This window comes from Squalius cephalus (genome assembly GCF_949319135.1).
Source record: "Squalius cephalus genome assembly, chromosome: 1".
NCBI lineage: Eukaryota > Metazoa > Chordata > Actinopteri > Cypriniformes > Leuciscidae > Squalius > Squalius cephalus.
In genome coordinates this window covers 69,846,447-69,852,022 of record NC_137122.1, presented here as the reverse complement: position 1 = coordinate 69,852,022, position 5,576 = coordinate 69,846,447, and the positions used below count along the sequence as shown (strand labels likewise).

Here is a 5,576-nt window from a genome sequence, read left to right as displayed (position 1 = left end):
AATACACGATTTGTATACAAAGTAAATATATTTACTTTATCTTGTTTAAATAAATTATAATCACAAAGTGCCCAGTGTGGTTAAGTGATTGTAAAGCCACTGCATTTTAGTCGTTTTAAGTGGATGTCCAGTAGGTGACGTCCTTTACACGTGCATTTATAGTCCATCATGACCCTCTATGAAATCCTTATGAAATATGCAATTATGCTTACACTGGTTGATACTGCAATAATTAATTTAAGTGCCCCAAGTAGTTTTAAGAGGTTCGAAAAGACGTACACTGACGTGCTTTACAGGTCAAAACTGTGCCACCGAGATGTTGTAGCAAATCTCGCGATATTGCAAAATCCAACGATATGATATATTATCTCGCGATAAAGCAGCCATTTTCCCGTTTTTCTACAACCACCAGCAGACGGGCTCTGCAACCACGCATAGCAACCACGAGGCGAGCAGGATTTGAGGGTGCATTGTTGTGTTGCCGAATTACTAAAAATCTGCTGTTGGGTAAGTACATTTTGTATTATAAATGTAACATTAGACATTCTCTGCTTCAACAGAGTATCCGCCTTCAGTGAAGTTAGCGCTTGTCAATGGAGAGGGACAGACTCTTTACAAAGAGTTTACAAGTACAAATTAAATGTACGAGAGTCTGGTAGAACCAGGCTAATTTTTTTCTGCCGGTGAGACCAAATTTTGTTATAGGTCGCGCTGGCGCGACCGCAACATTTGCCCAGCAGCGAATGGTAAAAAAAAAAAGAAAGAAAGCGGAACGAAACTGCGCTACTCGTTTGTGCTTACGGACCGTTTATTAGTTCGGACCATTTCGGATATTTCATGAGTCAGGAGGTGTTTTGCATAAATGTTAACATAATATCCCAAAACGTCTCTGTGATTTACTGTTTATATCTTACACTACCATAAAATCAACTATTTGTGCAGGTGAGGTTAATGCACAATGAAAATAGTCAAGTATCAGGAAGGAGACTAACTTTACCTGATTCCTCACCTATGGCCTCAGCTTTAAATGCTTAAGTAATGCTTTATGGCCGTGCCTTTTTGCATAATGAATATAAATATTGTCTGTATGCAAAGAACAAATCTTCAGTTTTTGATCATATTTGGAATGTATTGTGAGTGTATTATTGTCACTTGGAGGGCAGTTTATGTGCTCTCTATATTAAGGCAGTTAATGTGTTTGGCTCAGGTTTGCTCTGTTACAAAGTTGCTCTCTAACCATACTCTAAGATTACCAATTTTGTAATCACTTCAGTGAATTTTTTTAAACGTGATTTTGTTTGTTGTACTTGACGAAATTACATTAAGTTTCCATTTTTCTTTCAGGGTCACATAACGAACAGCCATCTGTCAGACGTAGAGTTCAGGAATCCTTCTCCAGGCCATCTGGCAGAACCAAAGAGACATTGCATTTGTTTCTTGTTTAATGTCCTTCATAAAGGTGTGTTTTTTTTTTTTTTTTTTTACCATATAGTTATGGTGTTTATTGGTTAAAGTGTCCTTTCTTACCTTAAATATTTTTCACCCATTTGTTTTTATTGTCTCCAGTTCCAAATTCTGCATTATCATCCCAGTCCCAGAGGACACCCCATTTTATGTGAGAACTTTGCTATTTGCATCTTATTTTATACACAATATACCTTAAATACAAACATACATTTTTCTAAATAATTTTTCATACAGTTACAAATATAGAGCCTATAATGTCTGTCATTGCTCAAGGAAAAAGCTAAAGTACAGCCAGCTAATTTTATAGTAACTAATGCAGTATTACACTGTGAAGTGTACATTTGAACAGCAGTCTTATCACTTCACAATTTAAAATATGTAGCCAACCCTGGTCCTCCAGAGCCACTGCCCTGCTTGTTTTCCAACTATTCCTGCCCTTCCAGCTTCTGACTGACAACACACCTGATCCATTATTAGTCAGCAGGAAGTAGGGCAGGGATAGTTTGGAGACCAGCAGGAGAGTGGCTCTCGAGGACCAGGGTTGGCTACCTTGGATTTAGTCATTGTGAATGATTATTATATGGCTACAATAGTTGACTATGTCCAATAGGCTATGTGCACAAGCGTCGCGACGAACTTCCGCTATTGTCAGCTGTCGGCATATCAGTTTCCGGTTTACGGCCGCTTCATCTGCATCCGCTGTAAACAAACAAGATGAGTGCTGCTGTTGTACGAAATAAAGAGATAACTATGTGCGTGACACATCTAAGTTTCTAAGAACTGTAGGTGGATCTTACGGCCGTTTCCCACATACTCCGTGTGTGTGTGTGTGTGTGTGTGTGTGGTGCAGGAGCAGCACGCGCTATAGTGCTTCATATATGATGCGTTTGCAGTGAATAACTGATTCACGGCTGTACCACAAACACTTACTATTTTTATTTAAAATCCAGAAGTTACGCTGCAACTTTTATTTAATAAAATGTTTTTTTCAGCATTGCGATTCTCTTTGTACACATATAACCTACACTCTTTAATGGACGCATGCACGTTTAAACACAATTTAAACATCGTAGGGCTATTATTCCATGCATTACTTATATTAAGTTGCTCAAGCAAGTGGTCAAATATTTAACTGTAAATTGACAAAAACAGCCGACTCTCATATGCCTTTTCTTTTCCATTTAAATGTTAATCAAATAAATCTTGCATGTCACAAAGAACTTGTTTTTCCACCTCCACGAATGAGACTACAATTTATTTAATTAAACGCATTTATGGTGAAATTACTACATTTTCATGTCAATCTTTGTTAATTTTGACCACGAAACATGCGCTGTCATTTTAATTCAGCGTTCGCAGCACAGCAGAAATAGACTCGGTGTGGAAACGATCTAGATAAATTGTAATTTGTCAATAAATTGTAATCTCACCATAAATGCATTTAATTATATAGGCCTACTACTATTTTTCACAGTCATCTTTTTACTTTTAGAAGACCGGGGTAAAGCAAGGTAAACTACAATTTACTTCAACAAGGCGCCATATGATCAACACTCTCATTCGTGGAGGTGGAAAAACAAGTTCTTTGTGACATGCAAGATTGATTTGATTAAAATTTAAATGGAAAAGAAAAGGCATGAGAGTCGGCTGTTTTTGTCAATTTACAGTTAAATATTTGACCACTTGCTTGAGCAACTTAATATAAGTAATGCATGGAATAATAGCCCTACGATGTTTAAATTGTGTTTAAACGTGCATGCGTCCATTAAAGAGTGTAGGTTATATGTGTACAAAGAGAATCGCAATGCTGAAAAAAAAACATTTTATTAAATAAAAGTTGCAGCGTAACTTCGGGGTTTTAAATAAAAATAGTAAGTGTTTGTGGTACAGCCGTGAATCAGTTATTCACTGCAAACGCATCATATGTGAAGCACTATAGCGCGTGCTGCTCCTGCACCGCACACACACACACACACACACACACACGGAGTATGTGGGAAACGGCCGTAAGATCCACCTACAGTTCTTAGAAACTTAGATGTGTCACGCACATAGTATCTCTTTATTTCGTACAACAGCAGCACTCATCTTGTTTGTTTACAGCGGATGCCGATGAAGCGGCCGTAAACCGGAAACTGATATGCCGACAGCTGACAATAGCGGAAGTTCGTCACGACGCTTGTGCACATAGCCTATTGGATTACAAGAAGTCTAAATCTTTGCTACATCCACAAAGTAGATAAAATAAAACAATATTGTTTACTGTTTTTATTTAACTACCCTCTTATTTAAGTTTGTGTGTGTTTTGTTTTCATTAACAGAATTTCCAAATGTTGTCTTGCCTCTGGACCGCTGCATTTGGGAGAGAGCACAGAAGTGAGGGTGTGTGTGCTAATGGTCTCTTCCAGCCATGGGGTTGTCCTATCCAATATTGAATTTACATTTTACAAATCTTTACATTTTGAAATTGCTGGCACCAGACCCTCAAGGAGCGCTTACCCCATGTCAACTGAAAGAAATATAATATATATCTAATTATTGTGAACAGCGTGATTTTTGTTTTGTAGGATAAAATCAGAGATTGATTTGGTAAATATGGATGATGCTCAAAGACTGAGCTGGCTGTTCACATGTGAAACATATAAATTAGCCAATTATCTTGAGAAAGCCTGGGAGAAGAGGAAAAAAGCTCTTTATCGAGATGATCTGTAGATGAGGATTTGTTTGTATATGCTGTGTGTATATGTGTATATATATGTTTGTATTCATGTATTTCTCAGAATGATTTGTATGCGACCGGAAAATGTTTGCTAAATAAGTTTGTGGTGTCTTGTAATCCCATGTGGGATGGGCCAAATGTTTGGCATGACACAGAAATAAAATTTAACTAACTATATATGGTGTGTTTAAAACACTGGCTTATTTGGAGTTTGTTGTCAACCTTTGTTAGAAGTACCAGTATTTAACCAAGTATTGAATGATTATTGATACCATTGTTTTCGCTCGGTGTCAATTCAGTCTCCCCTAAATTGACCTTTACTTGGATTTTTTTTTTTTTTTTTTTTTTTTTTTTTTGAGGTGAAGTAATCCTGTGTAATTTCTTTCACAGAGTCATGTCAAATGCTTTAATGGCTGTTTTCAATATGAGGAGTGGTGGCCAAATTGAAAAGAAGTCATTCAACGCTACACTTTGTACGATGTAATTCAAGGTAATTTTGGCCTTATGACATAAAAAAAAAAAAATCTCTTGTTCCTTGTCTAATATTAATGTCCTTTTTATTGTTAACTTTTATCTATTCCGGGGACATTCTTTAAAAGACCATCTGTCTTTATCAGAAATGTCCTTTTCACTTTTACAGTTACACACCTAGTGAAGGGTCTTTCTTAAGGGCTCCACAGTATTGAAGAGGGCAAATGCTGTTTTTTTTTCCCACTATTCGAACACCTTGTAATGCAGAACATCTTTTATTGGCATACGATTACTATGCAGTAAAATAACATGGTTATTTTCCGACATTTAAAAAAAAAAAAAGTACATTTTACCTAGAAATTAGCCTTTCTCTTTTTTTTTAAACCATATTCTCTTTCCTCAGATGCTGTGAAGAGGTGGAGCCCAAATGCTCCAGACTCAGACGTTGATGCAGCAGTGGAGGAACACCTGAAGAACGCTCCAGGAACAGCTGAGGGTGGTGGATTTAAAAAATGAGCCATAAACAAAACAAAAACCATAAAGCCATAAATTTCATAGACTCTAAAAACTTTTATTTATGGCTGTTTAACAGTAATGCAAGACTGTTAGTAACTGAAACTTAGTACTGCCACAGCTCTGACTTCTATTCATCAATGATGGAATATTATAGAAAGACTCTAAAATGGAATGCATTGACTGTTCCTGTACTTTTGTTATATTCTGGTTTGATTAATGTCTGCTTAACCTTAATGTGAAACTGTTAGAGAAAATGCCATTACCACAGATTTTACCAGATTGTACTATTTCTAACAACTGGAAGACATTTCAAATGTAATATTCACAATAAAATGTTGTGCTAAATTATAGCACTATTTTTTGCTTCAGTCCACAAATAATGTGTTGATGTACACGTGATTAA

General features: G+C 36.5%; 1 long non-coding RNA gene across 3 annotated transcripts; it reads left to right on the top strand.

Moving 5' to 3' along the window:
* The first annotated feature begins 434 nt into the window (after positions 1 to 434).
* Positions 435 to 5,345, top strand: LOC307167513. 3 transcript variants are annotated; one of them, XR_013822809.1, is made up of 6 exons: positions 435 to 507; positions 1,345 to 1,459; positions 1,567 to 1,615; positions 3,789 to 3,849; positions 4,577 to 4,676; positions 5,061 to 5,345. It is a non-coding gene; the product is annotated as an uncharacterized lncRNA (long non-coding RNA). The 3 variants fall into 3 exon arrangements; XR_013822807.1 differs by lacking the exon at positions 3,789 to 3,849; XR_013822808.1 differs by lacking the exon at positions 4,577 to 4,676.
* Positions 5,346 to 5,576: the final 231 nt, after the last annotated feature.